At 41.1% G+C, this 22,048-nt stretch overlaps 1 long non-coding RNA gene and 1 pseudogene across 1 annotated transcript; one reads left to right on the top strand and one right to left on the bottom strand.

The window, feature by feature from the left end:
* Window positions 1-329: 329 nt before the first annotated feature.
* LOC145721246 (uncharacterized) lies at window positions 330-22,045 on the bottom strand. Its single transcript, XR_014144830.1, has 4 exons — window positions 21,867-22,045; window positions 9,478-9,531; window positions 1,791-1,829; window positions 330-1,209 (listed from the first exon to the last, which is right to left on the bottom strand). It is a non-coding gene; the product is annotated as an uncharacterized LOC145721246 (long non-coding RNA).
* On the top strand, window positions 19,158-19,257 carry LOC115942430 (U6 spliceosomal RNA; annotated as a pseudogene).
* Window positions 22,046-22,048: the final 3 nt, after the last annotated feature.

Here is a 22,048-nt window from a genome sequence, read left to right as displayed (position 1 = left end):
TTGGGAATAAATTTGAAAAAAGAAGTGTTAAGACTTGTACAATGAAAACTAAAAATGTCGGGGCACGTGGGTGGCACAGTTGGTTGAGTGACTGACTCTTGGTTTCTCCTCGGGTCATGATCTCAGGGTCCTGAGATCGAGCCCCAGGTTGGGCTCTAAGCTCAGCATGGAGTCTGCTTGAGATTCTCTCTCTCTCCCCCCTCTGCCCCTCCTCCTCATGCTCTCTCTCTCTCAAATAAATAAATAAATAAATCTTTAAAAAAAAAAGGAAGAAAACTAAAAATGTTGTTAAAAAATTAAAGATCTAAATAAGCAAAAAGATTTGCTTATTTAGCAAATAAGCTAAATATTTGTGGATCATAAGACTTGATGTTGCTAAGATGGAAATATCCCCCAAGTGGATCTACAGATTCAAGGCAATGCTTATCAAAATCCCAGCCAGATTTTTTGCAGAAATTGATGAGCTGATCCTAAAATTCATATGAAAATGCAAGAGATCTCAGGGCACCTGGGTGGCTCAGTCAGTTGAGCATCTGACTCTTGGTTTTGGCTCAGGTCATGATCTAAGGGTTGTGAAATCAAGCCCCACATCAGGCTCTGCACTCAGGAAGGAGTCTACTTGAGATTCTCTCCCTCTCCCTCTGCCCCTCCCCTGCTTGCACTCTTTCTCTCAAATAAATAAATATTTTTTTAAAAATACAAGAGCTCTAGAATAGCCAAAACAATTTTGAAAAGGAAGAACAAAGTTGGAAGACATACTTCCTGATTTCAAAACTTATTACAAAGCTACAGTAGTGAAAACAGTGTGGTAGTGGCATGAGGATGGACAAGCAGATCAATGGAATTGAAGTGAGAGCTCAGAAATGAGCTCTTATACTTACAGTCAATTGATTTCGACAAGGGTGTTAAAACAATTAAATCAGAAAGAATGGTCTTTTCAACAAATGATTTGACTACATAACTATAAACTAAAAAGCATTGAAATGTAATTTTAAATAGGTGAATTTTATGACATGCAATTATATGTCAATAAAGCTGTTTAAAAATACGTAAGATGTCACTCCTCTGCTTTCAACCCTCCAATGGCTTCCCATAGCATCTGTAGTAGTGGTTCTTGACCAGGGAGAGGAAGAAAGTTCCATTCCAGGGGCCATTGGACATTGTCTGAAGACCTTCTTGGTTGTCTCGTTGGCAGAGTATTTCTGGCATCTACTGGGGAGAAGCCAAGGATGCTGCTTACTATCTTAGTCCTCCACAACAAAGAATCGTCCTGCCCAAAGTGTCAACAGTGCTAATACTGAGACACTTTGATCTAGAGCAAAGAAAGCAAAGTCCTTACAATGGCCTATGAAGCTCTCCTTGATCTGGTGCTGTCTGCCCCTGCTGTTAGCTTCCTGTTCCTTCAGGCATACTGGCCTATTCACTGTTTCTCAAACTCACTAGGCACACTTTTGCCTTGGAGGCTTTGCACATATCAGCTCCTCTGTTAAGGGCCTCCCCCTTCCCCAACCACATGGCTAAATTCCCCTCCTTAAAAAGTCTTTGAAAAAATGTCCTTTCTCAATGAGACCTACCACGACCATCCTATTTAAAATGACAACACCTCCCAAAAAAATAAATAAATAAAATAAATAAAATGCAATCCTTTCCTGCCCTGTTGTATTTTTTTAATTCCATTGTACTCATCACTTTTCAACATATTATTGAGTTTGCTTATTTATTATGTTTATTGCTGTTGTCCATTTCCCCTACAAGCACCACAAGAATCTTTGTCCTATTTGCTCACTCACCTGTTCCAAGTGCCTGGAATGATGCCTGGCAGATAGGAGCTGTCAATAAATATTAATTGAATGAATTAAATGGATGAACTTCATAATTTACAAAGCCTTTTTTTTTTTTTTTTGAGAGAGAGAAACAGTTGTGGGGGGCCAGAGGGAGAGGAAGAGAGAGAATTTTTTTTTTTAAGATTTCATTTATTTAGGGCGCCTGGGTGGCTCAGTCATTAAGCGTCTGCCTTCGGCTCAGGTCATGATCCCAGTGCCCTGGGATTGAGGCCCACATGGGGCTCCCTGCTCAGCGGGAAGTCTGCTTCTCCCTCTCCCACTCCCCCTGCTTGTGTTCCTGCTCTCGCTATCTCTCTCTCTGTCAAATAAATAAATGAAATCTTTAAAAAAAAAAAAGATTTCATTTATTTATTTGAGAGGGAAAGAGAGAGAAAGAGCAAGTGCACAAGCAGAGGGGAGGGGCACGTGCTGAGTGCAGAACCGGAGTGGGACTAGATCTCAGGACTTTTGAGATCATGACCCCAGTGGAAACCAAGAGTTGCACGCTTAACCAACTGAACAAACCAGGCGCCCCAAGAGAGAATCTTAAGCAGGCTCCACGCCCAGAGGGGAGCCCGATGCGGGGCTTGATCTCACGACCCAGAGATATGACTTGAGCCAAAATCAAGAGTCGGACCCTTAACTGACTGAGCCAACCAGGTGCCCCGAAAGCCTTTTAAAACATAGATATTTTCTATTCACTACCAATCCCAAATTTCCAAAAGACTTTTAAAACTCAAGAATTGTTTTAAAAATCCAATTACATATTACAAATTATACCCAACAGTAAACTTTCACCTGCAGACAAAACTTTCTTTTTAATTTTTTTTTAATTTTTTTATTTATTTATTAGAGAGAGAGAGAGAGAGAAACAGCATGAGAGGGGATAGGGTCAGAGGGAGAAGCAGGCTCCCCGCTGAGCCGGGAGCCCGATGTGGGACTCGATCCCAGGACTCCGGGATCATGACCTGAGCTGAAGGCAGTCGCTTAACCAACTGAGCCACCCAGGCGCCCCCAGACAAAACTTTCTAAAAGTCCATAGACTAGTGTCTTACTTCACTATGCTGGTCTGCAGGAAATAAACTGCATAAATTAAACTCTGAGTTCCCAGAATCTCATTGCTTCCATATTGAGGATTCAAGACAAAATTGCATTCTGAGCCAGCCTACTTACCTGAGCTCTGCCCATTGCATTCTAAAAACACATTGCATTTAGATATTAAGAAAATTAACTAAATCAATCTCTGTTCATTTTTGTTTTGCCCCCAAATTTTCCAAATAACTGCAGACACAGAAAACACTCCTCTGGTATAAACATACATACACATGAGCACAAATTGCAGCAATAATTTATCTTTAAAAACAACAGTTTATTTTTGTTAAATGTTAAAATGTTCATTTTGTAAAATGTCTAAAATAAGAACTTAGAAAAACTCCAAATTATTCCCATGTGTCAGGCAGCTCTTACTTAGCAATCAACAACTACACCACATACAATCAGCTAAATCTTTTTTTTTTTAATTCTTATGTTAATCCCCATACATTACATCATTAGTTTTAGATGAAGTGTTCCAATCAGCTAATTCTTAATCTTTAACCATAATTACTTAAGGCAACTTTTATTTATTATTCACTTTGTAATATATTTGGTCCACAAATATATCATTCTGAAATTTATATGTTGAAAAATTATGAATTTTATTAATCACTTAAGTTGAAGTAAGTTAAATAGTGTGTGGTAATTGTCAAATTGGAAAAAGTCTAAATTTATCATTCTATTTCTCACTTGCTGTCTCACATTGGGCTTTGTGTCTGTTTCTTCATGTGCAAGTTGGGGATGATTGAGCTCACTTCATCAGGTTGTTGTTGGCTTGAATTAGATAATCTCTGATTCTGGTTCCTAACACAGAGCTCCTAAATCTCTTACAATTTCCCCAGGCAAAAGGAGTGTCTTTTGTTCTAAAGAGGTGACTCTTGGTAGACTCCTGGATAGCTTCAGGATGGGGCTGGTCACCAGAAAGACCAAGCCATGAGTAGGTACTTGGAACTTTCAGCCCCCCACCCATCCTCTGGGAAGGGGTAAGGGGCTGGAGATTGAGTCTCTCTGTCAAATAAATAAATAAATAAAATCTTTAAAAAAATTAAAAACATGTTTTGAAGATGAATATGGCTCATGGAATCATCCATAAATATAAGTTCTTTTAGTTAGACTTTAATATTAAAAAATTATTTTGGGGCGCCTGGGTGGCTCAGTTGGTTAAGCAACTGCCTTCGGCTCAGGTCATGATCCTGGAATCCCTGGATCGAGTCCCGCATCAGGCTCCCTGCTCGGCGGGGAGTCTGCTTCTCTCTCTGACCCTAACCCCTCTCATGTGCTCTCTCTCATTCTCTCTCTCTCAAATAAATAAATAAAAATCTTAAAAAAAACTATTTTGTAGTTGAAAAATATGCTTTACAGTTATTACAATAGACTTTTAAGGGTGTTGGCAGCATAGAGTTGAAGCTTGTGTTCTCTGGTAAAATCCTAGTACTCTAACCTCTGATTTGCTGGCAGCGAGTCCCAAATAGAAGGTATATTTGAGACAAGCTACATTCTCCAAGTTTCCTACTGTGATAACTCTGAGGGCAAGCAGCAAGCAGTCAGGGATTGCTGACCTCTGTATAGTTTAATTACCTTGTGTAGTCTGCAAATTTTGATAACTGCTCTTATGATGAAATAACCTTGTGTGCATTTTCTATTTCACTTAGAAATAACAGTTTTTATTTGTTCTGAGAAAAAAACTATGTCCACTTGAGTAGACTCTGTTTACTCTGATGGCCTAGTGTTTCTGGCTGATCTCCAATAAAGCTGAGCCTGAAGCATCCCAGTGCTTTTCAGGGCTAAATGGCTAGCCTTTTATTTTGCTTCTCAGCAGACAAGATTATCTCATCAAAGAGAATATTTATTAATAAGTTGGCATTTGTATTGTCCTAAATGGCTCCCAAACGAGCCGGACGAATTAAAGATAGAATTTCCAATTCTTTCTAATTCACCCACAAGAGACCATTGACTGGATCTCTCCTAACACAAGGCTATTAATAAGAGGGGGAAGGGTGCTTATTTACTGGGTACCAGCAGACAAAGGAATAAGGAATAGCACCAATAACCTCATTCTCCCTAATTGCTCACTTCTCCCAGCAGTGTTCTCCCTCAGCATGGGGGTGGCTAGAAGTTCTGAGAGTGGCCCCTCCTGAACTACAGACTGTTCCTGGGCTATTTTTAGAAGGAATAAAGCCACTGAGTTATCTATGGTCTCAGGATATCATCTGAACAAGCAGGATGCACCAACAGGAGCCCACCCCCAGAGCATCCAATCTCCTCTACCGCTGAACCATCCCCTTTTCTCACATAAACAAACTAACACTTGTACTCTGCTTCTCATCTCTCAGGGCATGACTATCGCAAACAAGAACTTTCAGAATTCCTTTATGAAGGCTTCGACTCTTGTGAATTTGGATACTGTGAGTCAACTCTCTGATCCTGATCCTCTTTGGTTCACTAACAGAGCTTAGACTCTGGACTAGGAGGTCCCTGTGTGGGCATGTGACCAACTTCTCTGCATGTCATCCTCAGTTTATTTAGATGCAACCTTAACAATGACAACATTCCATATATTTTAATAAACACTGTCCTGCTAGGAAAAGGTAGTGATGGCTTCTTTCCAGTTGGAGCTTTATTGTCTCCAAAATGGGGGTCTTGTCAACCCGAAGCTATACTGTGAGCATGCTGTGGAACTGTTAGCTGGAATAGGACCCGCAAAGATAGTTAAGAACCTTGCACTTCCCTGAAATAGAGGATATGTTTGCCTTGGAAGAATTCCCAGGCCCAATCAGCAGTTGCAGAGATCAAGAAGAGAGGAGTGTGATTCAAACAATTTTCTTGTTCTGTAGGTACTTCGTGATAGAAAGACTATGCTGGGAGAGGCTCTAGTTAATGGGAAGATCCTTGGTTAATGAGGAAAATGGGTCTGGTGGAACACTGAGGAGTCCTTTACAGAGAAACAATGGGCTTCCTTGAAGCTCCCCTGTTGGAGACCAATCCATTCCTGTGACCGAAATAGATGTATTTTTTTTTAAGATTTTATTTATTATTTATTTGACACAGAGAGAGACAGCGAGAGAGGGAACACAAGCAGGGGGAGTAGGAGAGGGAGAAGCAGTCTCCCCGCTGAGCAGGGAGCCCGATGCGGGGCTCGATCCCGGGACCCTGGGATCATGACCCGAGCTGAAGGCAGACACTTAACGACTGAGCCACCCAGGCGCCCCCGAAATAGATGTATTAAGGAATAGATTGTTAAAAGGGGATTCAGCTGCAGTAATTAAGTGGGCAAAGAGTTTGAAGAAGAGGAACAAACTGTAAACAATACGTGCAACAATATTCCTCCTTGCTAGTAATGAGGGGAGAAAAACCCCACAGAAAGCACATTTAGGATTCCGTTTGACCCTTCACAAAAAAAGAATGCTGTATTTAAAATAATATCCTCTACTGCTGATGCGACTGTGATAAAATTGAGGTGAGAATAGAAATGAAGACAAGAATAGCATTTGGTGGGGCGCCTGGGTGGCTCAGGCGGTTGAACGTCCAACTCTTGATTTTGGTTTAGGCCGTGATCTCAGGGTCATGGGATCAAGCCCCACATCGGACTCTGCACTGAGCGTGGAGCCTGCTTGGGATTCTCTCTCTCCCTCTCTCTCTGCCCCTCTCCCCACTCCCTAAAATAAATAAATAAATCTTAAAAAATAAAAAGAATACCATTTGGAAAAACAGAATGGTCATAACCAGCCATAGTCTTTCATTTAGTATACAATTCAATGTTTTTTAATATATTTACCATATATGTAATATGTTTAGTTTGTACACCCATTGCAACAATCTAGAAACAGTCTTGAAGATACTAGTATCCTTGAAATTATTCCTGTGTCAATAAGTAATAATACTAGTCGTTACCCCTACTGAGTACAAACTTAGGACCAAGCATTTACATGTAATGTATCTCTCAATTCCCTCAACAATCCTGAGGAAGGTGGTATTAGTGACTCTTATTTTATTTTATTTTTAAGATTTTATTTATTTATCAGAGAGAGAGCGCACAAGCAGGGGGAGTGGCAGGCAGAAGGAGAAGCAGGTTCCCTGCTGAGCAGGGAGCCCAATGAGGGGCTCAATCCCAGGACCCTGAGATCATGACCTGAGCTAAAGGCAGACCCTTAACCAGCTGAGCCACCCAAGCATCCCAGTGACCCTATTTTAGAGAGGAAATACTGAGACAGAGAAGTAATTTGCCCAAAGTACCACAGATAGTCATAGAACTAGTGTCAAAAAACAGACATTCTCTTTCTAGAACCTGCACTCCTAACTACTACCCTGTAAGGTAATGGTACAATGAAAGTAAAAAGTTCCATGTAGGAAGAATCAATTGTAAAATTCTGTAAGGTCCAAAAATGAGTACATAATAGGTTTAATAAATTATGGTTGGTCTACTATCCAGCCATGTTAAGGGAAAAAATAGAGCCCTTAGAATCAAAGAGAATATTTAGGAGATTCTACAGCAGAGTATAGTGGTTATTGGATGAACGAATAAACTAGCAGAACACCTGCTGTGGCCCATGTCTGGCCGCAAAGGATCATCAGTTGCTGCAAACCCAGGGCCAAGCCCCATGTCTCCACTCACAGATCTTTCCCAGTGCCTGTGGGAAGCAAAGGCTCCTCCTCCCTGGGTGAGCCACAGGCAAATGACTCTGGAATCAGGCTCCATCTGAGCCACAGACCTTGGCCTTGGAGTTGTTCCCCCAGGGACAAAATTTTGATGGTGTCTTCTGTGTTTGCAAAAGGTTGAAAATACATCTATCTGCATGTGGACAAAATTTGGAAAATGGTATGCAAAAATAAAAATAGTTGCAATGTTTGCTGGGGGAATTACGAAGTTAATTGCGTAAGAAATTTTTTCGATGTTATTATACTGACTTTTTGGCAACATTTTGTTTTTCAGAAAGAGGATCTTGACCTTCACTTTGATGTTCTTAAGACAAAAGTCAAATCAATTGAGGGTTTAGTGCTGGCTGTATCCAACCCACACCCTAGACCTTGGCAAGAATTCATCTTCTAGAGAATATCTTGGTTAGGACTATTTAATTGTTCTAATTTCTGGGGATGCAGCAAAGCATAAAATGAACAAAGTCCCTGTTCTCTAAGAGTTTACATTCTAGGGGCGCCTGGGTGGCTCAGTCGTTAAGCGTCTGCCTTCGGCTCAGGTCATGATCCCAGAGTCCTGGGATCGAGCCCCGCATCGGGCTCCCTGCTCCGCGGGAAGCCTGCTTCTCTCTCTCCCACTCCCCCTGCTTGTGTTCCCTCTCTCCTGTCTCTCTCTGTCAAATAAATAAATAAAATCTTAAAAAAAAAAAAAGAGTTTACATTCTAGAACTGCATTGCCCAGTACAATAGCCACTGGTTACGTGAGGCTATTTAAATTTAAATTAATTAAAATGCAATACAAATTAAAATTTATTTTCTCTGTTGCACCAGCCACAGTTCAACTGCTTAAGTCTTTTGGAAACTAGTGGCTACTGTACTAGATAGCTTGGATATAAAAACATTTCCTTCACTGCAGAAAGTTCTATTGGTCAGCACTATTTTAGAGAAAGGAGTCTGACAATAAGCAAGTAAACAAAAATGGACAAGAATAGAAATTACTCTGAAGAGGGACACCTGGGTGGCTCAGGCGGTTAAGCGTCTGCCTTCAGCTCAGGTCATGATCTCAGGGTCCTGGGATCAAGTCCCACATCGGGCTCCCTGCTCAGCGAGGAGCCTGCTTCTCCCTCTGCCTGCCACTCCCCCTGCTTGTGCTTTCTCTCTCTCTCCCTAATAAATAAATAAAATCTTAAAAAAAAAAAAAAAAAAAAGAGGGCACCTGGGTGGCTCAGTTGGTTAGGTGACTGCCTTCGGCTCAGGTCATGATCCTGGAGTCCCGGGATTGAGTCCCACATCGGGCTCCCTGCTCGGCGGGGAGTCTGCTTCTCCCTCTGACCCTCCCCCCCTCATGCTCTCTCTCTCTCATTCTCTCTCTCTCAAATAAATAAATAAAATCTTTAAAAAAAAATAATAAATTACTCTGAAGAAAATGAAAGACAATGATGCCATAGAGATGGATGGTCTTTGGGAAAGCATCTCTGAAGAGCTGACATTTGAGCTGAAAAACTAATAAAAGGAAGGAGCCAGTCATGCCAAGATCTGGGGATAGAACATTCTAGGAGGAGGGAGAGGCAAGTGCCCATGCCCTGAAGTGAGAATGAGTTTGGGGTATTTGAGAAACAGAAAGATTATTTTGGCTAGAACTTTGTGAGCAAGAAGGAAAGTGGTCCAAGACGAGTTTGAAGAGATAGGTGGAGGCAGAATCTGTAGGTCATGATGAAAGAGCTTGGATTTACCCTCTGCCCGTCTATGAATTGTGTATTCAGTCACCTGAGATCCTGAAGCAGAGCAGAGTTGCAGAGCCTGGCAAATGTTTTAGAAATGAGCAGCAGGTGGTGTCATAAAAGTTAGGCTTGCCAAGGCAAATAGGAGTTGAGGGACTCGCTAGCAGCATTCACAATCCCATTATTGGATCAGGTGATAGACTCACTTGGGCAAGTTGGTGCTTTCATGGGGTTACAGAGAGATCCTCCTTGCCTTCCTCCTGAAAGGATAGTAGGTCTAAGGTTACACCCACTTAGTTGATTCCACCCTAAGAAAAAACCTTTTGGTTGTTAAAGGGACAGAGCATGGTTCTGGGGAGCACAGGAGAAGTTGGAAGTGGGGAAGAGTTACTTCCCCTCATCCTGAAGCATTCAAATACAGAGCTATCTTCTCCCCTTATCTGAGACCCATTCATCTAATCATTCATTCCCTCAACAAATACGGTTTACTTATACTCCTTGTGCCATAACACAAGCCATTGGGTATTGGGGATATAGCAGTAAACAAGACAAAGTTCTTGTTCTTACATAGCTTACAAAGCAGGTAACAAATAGATATATAAAACAGTAGGAGGAAAATTAAACAGGAAAGGAGACAGTGAACGCAGCATTTGTTTCACATATATTGTTTGGGGAAAGCTCTGCATGGTAATGATTGAATGGAGTTTGGAATGAAGAGAGAGTTTACACCAGGCAAATGCTTGGGGGAAAAGCATTCCAGGCAGAAGGAACAGCAGATCTCTGGAGGTGGGAGTCTGCTTCATGGGCTCATGGAACAGCAGGAGGCCAGTGTACTGGAGCCCAGTAAACAGGGGGAGGGCAGGGAGAGCCGCAGGAGAGCTGCAGGGAGAGCTGCAGCCCCGGACGTGAGGCTGGAGACTCGGTATAGATAATGACAGACAAGGATGGTAACTCTGGAGGTGGTGAGAAGTTGTCAGATACTGAGTGTAATTTGCTGATGGGATTGGATGTGGCTTATAAGTGAAAGAGAGGAGGGAAGGATGACTCCAAAGTTTTTGGCCTGAACAACTGGGTGAATGTAATGTCATTTACAGAGACAGGAAACCCTGGGAGAGGCAGAGTTTTTTATGGAATGGGGAGGTTGTGGTAGGTAGTTCATTTTAGACATGTTAAGTTTGCAATGACTGTTGAACCATCAAGTAGAAATGTTGAGGAGGCAGTTGAAAACACATGTTTGGAGTTTAGGGAAAATGGCCTGGAAGCATGAATATAGAAGTGTTCAGTATACAGATTGTATTTGTTTATTCATTTATTTTTATTATAGAAAAATTTTAAGCATATACAAATGTAGAGAGAATAATATGATGAATATTTGTGTATCCATCACCTAGTTTTTCATTTTGGTTTTTTTTTTGACAGAGAGAGAGACAGCAAGAGAGGGAATACAAGCAGGGGGAGTGGGAGAGGGAGAAGCAGGCTTCCTGCTGAGCAAGAAGCCTGACGTGGAACTCGATCCCGGGACCCCAGGATCATGACCTGAGCCGAAGGTAGACGCTTAACCATCTGAGCCACCCAGGCGCCCCCCATCACCTAGTTTTATCAATGATTAATATTTTGTTAGTCTTGTCGCATCCCTCCTCATTCCTCCCTGGGCTGGAGTATTTTATTATTTTATTTTATTTTATTTTTCAGTTTATTTATTTAAGTAATCTCTAATCCCAGTATTGGGCTCTAACTCACGACCCTGAGATCAAGAGTCACACACTCTTCTAACTGAGCCAGCCAGGTGACCCTAAGGCTGGAGTATTTTTTTTTTAAAGATTTTATTTATTTATTTGACAGAGAGAGACACAGCGAGAGAGGGAACACAAGCAGGGGGAGTGGGAGAGGGAGAGCAGTCTTCCCACCGAGCAGGGAGCCCGTTGTGGGGCTTGATCCCAGGACCCTGGGATCATGACCTGAGCAGAAGGCGGATGCCTAACCGACTGAGCCACCCAGGCGCCCCACGGCTGAAGTATTTTAAAGCAAATTCTGGATATTTACTGTTCTCCCTGTAAATACTTAAGTATCTAATAGACTGTTCTTAAAGTCATGGGACCAGATGATATTACCCAAGGAATACGTATAAATAGAGAAGAGTTATGAGGACCAATTCATGACATTCTGCCTTTAGAAGTTAGGAGGAACAAGCCAAGGGGACTGAAAAGGAGGAGCAGGTGAGGTGCAGAAAAGGTGTGGGGAGCATGCGGTCTTGGAAGCCAGGTGAAAAATGGGTTTCAAGAAGGAGGGTGTGATCAATTGTGCCAAATGCTATTGAGAAGCTGAGAGACATGAGGACTGAAAGGTAACCCTTGGATTCAGTAAAGTGGCGATTATCAGTGACCTTGGTGAGAGCAGTTTAGTGGAGTTATAAGCATATGAGCTTGATTAAAATGTGTTCAAGAGAAAATGAGAGGAGAGGCAACAGAGCCTTAAAGTACATACAACTTTACAAGGGATCTTTTTTTCTAAAAAAGGGGATCTGGGAAACGGCAATAACCAGAAGAAGGTGCAAAGTTCAAAGGAGGTACATTTTTATGATAGGAGAAATTACAACGTATTTATACCCTCCTGGAAACAGTCAAGTAGGGAGGGACATTCTGATGATGTACAAGTGAAAGGGAACAAATTAATGAGCTAAGTCATGGAGTAGGTAAGAAAAGTGGGATCTAGGGTTTTAGATCACTCATTTCAGTAGCTTTGGAAATTCTAAAGACCCCAGGCCTTGCCTCTTGTGGTTGGATCCTAGATGGAGGCATACCCTCTTCCTTATCAACACTGGTTCCAGAGAATGAACATCTTTGCCTGGAAAATGGCTGGGGCTTGTTGTTGAGATAGACAGTCTCCTCTCCCACTAAGTGGAGTCATTTGGATATGTCTCATCCATTGTGGAGTCTACATCTACCCAGTGACTCCCCATGCAAGTAGTTCCTGTGCCCAGCCCCAGCCATACAAGAGATGAGGGTCCCCCAAGAACTGGCAACACAGTAGACCAGATGTTAAGAATAGAAAACATTTTTTTGCCTCCCTTCATAGCATTCATTTTGACCAAGGAAGCTGACTCTGACTCGTGAGTGAAGCGTTATCAGTAAATACTTAGCCACAGCGATAGGTCCAGGAGTGGGTATGTGATCTAATACGATCCAATCTATGCTTTTTAGGAATGCTAGACCAAAGACACCCTGTTTTCTATAAGACATGAAAGAGAAAGTGTGTAACCGTGAAAGTATAGGCATCAGTGTTGGAACGACAAAAGAAGTCAGGGTTTTTGTTGTTGTCGTTGTTTTTAAAAAAGTATTTTTTTAAAGGTACTCTCTATATCCAACATGGGCTTGAACTCATGACCCTGAGATCAAGTCCCATGCTCTACTGACGGAGGCAGCCAGGCACCCCCAAAAGAAGTTAGTTTTAATGAAGCCAACATTTTAGAAGGCAGAGACTAAGGGATGAAATGAAATTAGATCTTTGTTGAGCTGTTGGGAAAAGCCTTGCCTGAAGTTCTAGTATCAAGTTTCAGCATAGCTCTAAAAATTTTTCAGGTATGTGGAATAATATATTTCCTTAATTGCTCAAGCCAGTTCAAGTTGGATTTTCCAACCAAAAGCATCCTAACTGAAGCACAAAGACAGGTGCAGTCCTCTACTGGGTTATTCATTTATTAAACATGTTCATGCACTAATTTTGTATCAAGCACATGCCATGCACTAGGGATACAGTAGTAAACAAAGAAAATTGTGTCCTCACAGTCTAAAAGCCCCCACCCTCCCAGTCACCTTTTCCTTTAAGGGCTATTGGCCCTTTGTTCTTTGTGTGAGCTCTAGTGACATGGCTCTTGTCTCTTCTCAGAGCGGCCACCTCCTGCCTTCACAGCATGGGACTTTCTCCAGCCAATTTTGTCTGAAAGTAGGCTTATCTTCCCAGCTTTCCTTGTCTTGGTCATTGTGTCAGTTGGGGATCAGTCAGGGAAACTGAAACTACTCTAGATATTTTAAGCAGGAAGGAATTTATTTCAGGAAAATAGCTGTTTTACCAAACCATTAGAAGAACTAGAGGATTGAAAGTCAGAGAAAGTCATCCTTTGCTCTCAGACTTGCCACTAGAAGTTTTAGGTGGGCAATTTGTGGGAAATTACCTGGAAGCCACTGCAAAACCTCTTATTTTCTTGCTGCTGCCTGAGGAAGAATAATGCATGGTTTCTGCTTCTTGTTTTCTACCCATATCTCTTCTGAATGCCTTTCATTGACTGGCACTAACCTGAACTCCACTGAGAAGGGATTTGGGAAAATGCAGATCCCAAATTTCCAGTCCTTGTGATGTGGAATAGCACAGAGGAGGGTGAATTTCCAACAGACAATCTGGCAAAGGAAGACAATCCACCAGAGGAAGAACCCAACTGCTTCCTTTTAAAGGTTTGTCTGCTAATCACAGCATAGATGCTTTCTGAAGACAGTGAGGATTTACCTAGAGCAGGCTCCTGGACAGAATATTTAGCCTGACAAAAAGCAGATCAGTTCTGCATAAAAGGTAGTGTGGGTGGGGTAATGACGGCTTTATTCAGGGATGATTCATGCAGTGTACTCCACCCTCATGATGGAGTCAGTCATGTCACTGGACAACCTGCCTACTCCCCAGGCAACCTACGAAGAAGCCTGCCTGATGATATGATGCATACCTCCTGTTCACGTAGAGTTCAAGGTTAAGGGATAGGTCTATTGAAAAAACACACAGGCAGAGGAAACTCAGGCTAGCTCTCTCTATACGGATATGAGTAGGCAACCAGGTGTCCAAAAAGGGGGGGGAAAAAAAAAGCAAGCAAACAAAACAAGTTCTCTGTAAAGGAGTGAGACTTGTCATCGTTAGTAATGAATGTCTTCAAAGTTGTGAGGGAAAAACTATTTGAACCCAGAGTTGTCAAGAAAGAGAGCCAGACAGTAGTTAAAGGCAGCAAAGATAGATTTTATTCAGTGCTATTGCAATAGAGCAAAGAGGCTTCAGTAAGACAAACTCAACTCCAAATGCAGCAAAGACAGCTGGTGATTTATAGGCAACAAGCACAGCAAGGGGACTCAGGGGATTCTTTAGTCTTTTTATTTTATTTATTTGTTTGTTTTTTAAGATTTTATTTATTTGCAAGAGAGAGAATGAGAGAGAGCATGAGAGGGAGGAGGGTCAGAGGGAGAAGCAGACTCCCTGCTGAGCAGGAAGCCCGATGTGGGACTCGATCCCGGGACTCCAGGATCATGACCTGAGCCAAAGGCAGTCGCTTAACCAACTGAGCCACCCAGGCGCCCTTAAGATTTTATTTTTAAGTAATCTCTATTACCCGACATGGGGCTCAAACTACCCTGAGATCAAGAGTTGCAAGTTGTACTGACTGAGCCGGCCACGTGCCCCGAGGGTAGGGGGATTCTTGATAAACTTGTCTAACCGGATTCTTTAGACAACAAGAGTGTGGAATGAGGAACTTGATCAAATATCAAAGGTGATCAGGTATCAATGGAATTAAAAAAAAAGATATCAATGGAATTCTTACCAAACTGACTTAGCAGGATTCTTGCTAAAACTGGACTGTGCAGGCTGAGGACAGATCCCAAGAACGGCAAAGGAGTCTGAAGTCCGGTCAAGGAGATAAACTTTATCAGAATTCTATACCTAGCCAAACTGCCAATTGAATGTGAGAGAAAATAAGAAATATGTAGGAACTCAAAATGCTTAATATCAAATGCTGTGAAAAAAAATTTACTCATAGATGATGCGGAGAACAAAGGCAAAAGAAATGTAGAAAAAAATTAGATTTCCTTACATCTTGTAGCCCTTTGACAAGTCCTTGAGACAGGCAGAGTGACCTTCCTCAAGGGGCTCAACTGCCTCAATGTTAATACTTTGCTAGAGGCAAAAGGCAACCTTAGCTTGGACATTAGCCTGACCTCCAGGATCCTGTGAAAATCCCCTTGGAAATTTCCTTTATCTCTACCCCCAAGATATATGTTAGCAATCATCCTCCATGCATATGTTCCCCCTGATATACCCTGAAGGGTCTCATGACTAAAGTTTTACTAGACAGTCATAAATGACCTTTTCCTAACAACAGCTAGCCGCTCAAGGTCCTAGAAACCTTGTTTCCAAATTCCTTAGAGATTTACACTATCCCTAATGTGCTCCCAACTTAAAAGTACATAATCAGTCACTCCTCACAATCCCAGTGCAGCTCTCTTTTGCCCACAGGTCCTGTCCCCATGCTTCATTAAACCACCTTTTTTGCACTGAAGATGTCTCAAGAATTTTTTCTTGACCATTTGCTCCCGAACCTGCCAACATTTCACATCAATAGATATACTCCAGCAAAATGTAAATGGAATCTAACAAAGAAGACCACGGGGAATTTAAGTAATAGAAGTATAAGACCAAAGTTAAAAAAGCTTGGGGGAAAAAAAAAGCTTGGGAAAAAAATAAAAGATCCATAAGATCCTGATACATGGAAGCCTCCCTTTTGAGTTGCAAAATTTTCATGACCTAGGAATATATTTTCATCACTAAGATCTAATCATACTACTTGATTCTATAGTTAACATTTATAAAATTATAATATGGTAAGTGTTGGGTTTTAGTTTTTAATTTTTAGTTAATCTATATACAAATTAATTTAGTATTTAATTTAGTCACAAAAATAATATAAATGTTAGGGCACCTGGGTGGCTCAGTCAGTTAAGCATCTGCCTTTGGCTCAGGTCATGATCTCAGGGTCCTGGGATCAAGCCCCACATCGGGCTCCCTGCTCAGCGGGGAGCCTGCTTCCCCCTCCCCCGCTCCCCCTGCTTGTGCGCATGCTATAAATGTTATAACTATTTACAATAATTAACAAAAATTTAGAGGTGCAGAGGAGAAGTAGAAAGAAGGGGAAATTTGTTAATTTATCTTTTACTGCGGAGAGATACAGTTTAAAATCAACAAACCAACAAATAATATCGATTGAAGAAATCATGATAGATATCAAGAAAGCAAAACCGCAGAAATGCTAACAGAATTGCCTGTAGGGAGTGAGACCTAATAAGAAATGGGGAGGAAGAGAGACCTTATTTTCTTTTTCATGTCCTTCTTAAAATTTAAACACTGTGTGTGTGTTTATATATGACAAAAAATATCAAAAGCTTTAAAAGTTGTCTCAATGTTACAAAAAAAGGGATGATACTCTTTTCCATTGGGCAAGAAGAAGGCATTTTTCTCAAAAGTTTTTTAACGTAGATGGCATGTCTAATATAACTTTTTCACTTTTATTAATCATTTTTGTAGCTCCCAATAGTTAACAGACCAAGAAATCTTTTTCTTTTTTTTTTTTTTAAAGATTTTACATTAAGTAATCTCTGCACCCATTATGGGGCTCAAACTCACAACCCCAAGATCAAGAGTTGCATGCTCTAGTGACTGAGCCAGCCAAGTGCCCCCCCAAACCAAGAAATTTTGGTATTACTTTTATCCATTGCTGCCACTAGGTAATGGTATCATGATTTTTTTTTATGGCTCAGGAAATATTGTTTCTCAGTCTGAAAGTATTCACTGTAAGTGGTCACTTGGTGAAATCTCTGTTCATTTTATTTAAAAGCCAGTAGACATCTAACTCTGGATTATTAATAAGCATGATATGTTTTTAATTGCCAGCAATTTAATTTAAAAATTTCATTTATATAAAGCAGTTTCATTTCTTGTGTGCAAAAAAAAAAAAAAGCCCATAATAATAACAAAACACAACTGAAACCTATGAGCATTCAGGTACTACTCCATGTTCTCACTGTTCCTTGTCTATTCTGGGAATAGATATGTATCTTACTAACTTTCAGTACTCTTTGAAGTCACTGAAATTCAGGCTCTGCAAGTTCTCACTTACTGTTACAGTATTAATAAGCTTCAGAGGCTGTTTATTAAAATAACAACTTGGCATTGACTTAAATTGAAAGAATCTTACTTGTCTCTCACCAAATGATTCCTCTTTTTTTTTTTTTTTTAAAGATTTATGTATTTGCCAGAGAGAGAGACACAGCGAGAGAGGAAACACAAGCAGGGGGAGTGGGAGAGGGAGAAGCAGGCTTCCCGCTGAGCAGGGAGCCCAATGTGGGGCTCGATGCGGGGCTCGATGCGGGGCTCGATGCCGGGCTCGATGCCGGGCTCGATGCCGGGCTCGATGCGGGGCTCGATCCCAGAACCCTGAGATCATGACCTGAGCCGAAGGCAGACGCTTAATGACTGAGCCACCCAGGCGCCCCTAAATGGTTCCTCTTAAAACCAAATCCAGAGGAAGTAAGAACTCTGTTGGTATTTTCTACATGGATACTTCGAACTATTTGATTAAAAAATGCTTGGGTTGGGGGTGATTGTTTTAATCTCTTTGTGGTTTTCATTTGCCTTTATTGTGATTATTTCAAGCCTTCTTTCCACATCAATAATTCCATTTCCAGCCATGTCTACTCTACTCCTTGTGGTTTTGATGTATTTATTAGCTCTAAAATGATATTACTTTGGTCTTTGTTTTATAAGATGTGTAATTTCCCTATTCATCTCTTTCAGTTTATCTCATTTTTGAGTTCTTAGTCTGCTGAGCTCATTTTCTTTTTAGGTTATTCTAGTGCTCAAAGCACTTGGGGGGAATGTTTTCTGTTTCTCTACTTGCCTCCTAAATTCCTTCCCTCTTTATCTGAAATGGACTTGGTTTTCCTAATGAACTGCAGCTTGAAGGTTGCTATTTAATGCTGTACGCACTTTTTCTATGATTTATAAGCTTGTCTGAAAGAGAGGAGGGCAGAACTCAAGGGAAGTGGTATGCAGCCTTTGTTAGAATACATACATTCCCCCAGGTCTTCTGAAGTTTTAGGAGTCTATTTCAGGATTCACTCTTCTGGGGGTTGTGGTCTTTCATTCCGATACAAAAGAGTCTCAACCCTTGAAACCTCCCCCAATTTAGTATGTTTTCCTGGAGTCTTCACAGCCACCTAAAACACCTAACCTATTCTCCACTTCTCACTTCACCTTCTCCCCAATTGTCATTTTTACTTTTCCAGAGAGAAGAGGTTGAAGATAAAGAAACTACTTAATTCTTTCTCTTGGGTATATGTGCATATGTATGTGTTAATTCCCAGGATTTTGTGAACCCAACAACATGAATTTTGATAGAATGGAGGCAGGATTGGAAGCCTTGACTTACTCCAGACCAGAATCTTCTATTTCTTTCCTTGACTGCCACTTGTTGACATTTAAGATACTGAGTTGTGACCCTTTGTTTGTTGTGGATGAAATTTTAACTTTCTTAGGTATTGAAAGAAGCAGAGTCTATAAGGAAGCTTTATTTCATTATCTTAAACAAAAAGTACGATAATTTTTAATGTATATATACATTATACATTTGTTCATTATACATTTGATATATGTATATCTTAAATTTTTCTGATTATAAAAAGTTGTGTATCTATACATATATCAAATCATTATGTTGTACACCTTAAGCTAATACAATGTTGTATGTCAATTATATCAGTAAAACTGGGGGGAAAAAAGCCTGGGGAAAAATAAAATAAACATTATGTATCTTTTGTTGTAAAAATTCAAACCATACGAAAGTATAAAAAGTAAAAAGTGGCGGGGCACCTGGATAGCTCAGTTCGTTAAGCGACCGCTGACTCTTGGTTTCAGCTCAGGTCATGATCTCAGTCGTGACATGGAGCTCTGAGTCAGGCTCCACGATCAGTACACTCAGTCCAGAGTCTGCTTCTCTCCTTCTCCTCCCTCTGCGCCTTCCCCCGCTTGCATGCACGTGTGTTCTCTCCCTCTCTCTCAAATAAATAAATCTTAAAAAAAAAAAGTAAAAGCAGTACATATAATAAAATTGGAACAAAACGGAGGAGATAACATGGCCCCTACACAAGGATGACTCGCAGATTGGTGAAGTGTTCCAAAAAAAAAAAAAAGTGGGGACGCCTGGGTGGCTCAGTCGGTTAAGTGTCTGCCTTCGGCTCAGGTCATGATCTCAGGGTCCTGGGATGGAGTCCCGCGTCAAGCTCCTTGCTCAGTGGGGAGCCTGCTTCTCCCTCTGTCTGTCACTCCCCCTGCTTGTGATCTCTCTCTCTCCCTGACAGATAAATAAAATCTTTAAAAAAGAAGAAGTGAATAGTGAAAATTCTGGGGTTTTTTGTCAGTGCTTTAGCCATTCAGTGAAAATTAGAAATTCAGTGAAAATCTAGAAATACGTGAATACATAGATGTTTTAAGAACAGCTTTATTCTGGTAGGTTTTACATATAATAAAATTCACCCATTTCATGTGTATGATCCAATGATTTTTAGTAAATATAGAGTGGTACAACCATCACCACAACATATATACTTTTTGCAAAAATAAATAGTAACTTTTTTCGTTCCTATTTAACCTATTCTCCCAATTCTAAAAAAGGGGCGCCGGGCTGGCTCAATCAGGGGAGCATGCAACGCCTGATCTCAGGGTCATGAGTTCAAGCCCCCCATTGGTTGTAGAAATTAAAACAAAAACAAAACCAAAAACTTTAAAGTGTAGTTACCAATGCCCACAGCATGCTAAACATGGTTAGGAGGCTATTTTTGAAAGCTTTTGGGTAGTTCTGTTCTCGCCAGTTGAGCTACCTGACTACCAAATGTCAGTTGGGTTTATTCCACTTTCTTATGTCAGTGAAATTTGCTATCGTAATTTAATTAAATTTTGGAAAATTTATAATATGTGAGCATAAAGAAAGATGTTTCTATGAAAACTAAGTTGAATGCTTTGGAAAGGCTTGTTAAAACCAAATTGCTAAAAACTTGTTAAATTCGGTATAGATGAGAATTCTGTGACTGGAAGAAATACATCTAGAACTTTGCATTCAGATTGCTTCACAAGTGCCTTCCAGTTACTGCTCCACTTTAAAGAAACATTTAAAGAAATTATGGGTGATTTGTTAAAGGCAAGAAGTACAAATCACTCTAAGAAACACCTCAACCACTGGCCGCATAATCACAGGAAAAGCCTGAGGCTATCTCAAAAGATTGATGAAGCAATTTACATTTACGAGTCTTAAGTTTAAAGAAAACAGAGTGGCTTATAATATACCATAAACTCGCTTTTCTTTTCTTTTTTTTTTAAAGATTTCATTTATTTATTTGACAGAGAGATAGAGCCAGAGAGCACAAGCAGGAGTGGGGGGAGGGAAGGCAGAGGGAGAAGGAGAGGCAGGCTCCCAGGTGAGCAGGGAGCTTGATGCAGGATCGATCCCAGGATACCAGGATCATGACCTGAGCGGAAGGCAGACGCTCAACCCACTGAACCACCCAGGCGCCCATAAACTTACTTTTCTTAAAATAAACAAAACTGTATGCTGTATAATGTTTTAAAATTCTGAATTTTAATTGATTTTTTTTTTCAAGTAACAACTAACCATCAGGTCCAACAGCATCAGATAAAAGGGCTTCAGATTGGTGTATAACCAGCTTTTCCTTTACAATATACTGAGGACATTTTTCTTTCTTTTTTCTTCTTCTTTTTTAAGATTTTATTTATTTATTTGACAGAGAGAGACAGAGCGAGAGAGGGAACACAGGCAGGGGGAGTGGGAGAGAGAGAAGCAGGCTTCCCGCTGAGCAGGGAGCCCGATGCGGGGGCTCGATCCCAGGACTCTGGGATCATGAACTGAGCCGAAGGCAGACGCTTAACGACCGAGCCACCCAGGCGCCCCTCTTCTTTTTTTAAAAAAGATTTTATTTTTTAGAGAGAGAGAGAGAGAGAGCGAGAGAGCGCATGAGCAGGGGGAGGGGCAGAGGGAGAAGCAGACTCCCTGCTGACTAGGGAGCCTGATGCAGCAGGGCTCAATCCCTGGGATCATGACGTGAGCCAAACACAGGCGCTTAATGGACTGAGCCACCCAAGCGCCCTTGAGGACATTTTTCATGTAGCTATATAAAAATCTACCTTATCCTTTATAAAACTCACTTCATAATACTCCATTGTATAGTGGATACATCCTAATTTACTTACCAAATTCTCTATTTTGATAATTTTCTGAAAAAAAATTTTTTTGAACAGGGAATTGAGAGGATGAAAGTGGATTAAGATAATGAAACAGGCAACAGAACATGAAGTGGATTAAAGAGGGGAGGATGGAAAAGGGAGAAATGGTGAATGAGAGGCTCCTGCAGTCATCCAGCTCTGAAATTAAACCAGAAAGTGCCAGTGGTTTACACATCCAACAGATGTTCTTGTCAGTCTGGCTGCCCTGCCACACCATTCTTTTCTACCTCTCCGTCTGGGCTCGTTCCAGTCCTCCTGCATTTCATCTCCGCCTGTTGAAATCCTATTTTCCTTCAACATCCAGAACAAATACCACTCCTGGTCATTATTATCCCTGGCTGGAAATGATCCCTCCCCTTCCACTGCTAATAGGGAGCTGAATCCCTCCTTCCTTTCTTCCTTCCACAGAGCATTTTTCTCTCCCAGGTAGTTCAGTGCTGTGGCTCAGTAACAACTTTGGACCCACCAACTTGCTATCTCTGTGAACTTTGCACCTTACCCAAAGTCTCAGTGCCTCAGTGTCCAGACCTGTAAAACGGGGAGACGTGTATACAGCGTTGTTATGAGGATTAAATTCGTTCTCAGCTATAAAGCACTTAGAATAATGTCTGATGTGCAGTAAGCGCTGAATAAACCCGCACGTTCATTTTGATTGACGGCGGCAGGAGGTGTGGAGCGGGC

The sequence above is a fragment of the Leptonychotes weddellii genome, chromosome 4, assembly GCF_054177405.1.
Source record: "Leptonychotes weddellii isolate Sample4059 chromosome 4, ASM5417740v2, whole genome shotgun sequence".
NCBI classification, from domain to species: Eukaryota; Metazoa; Chordata; class Mammalia; order Carnivora; family Phocidae; genus Leptonychotes; species Leptonychotes weddellii.
Note: the sequence above shows the minus strand (reverse complement) of the source record. Positions and strands in the feature narration are given on the sequence as shown.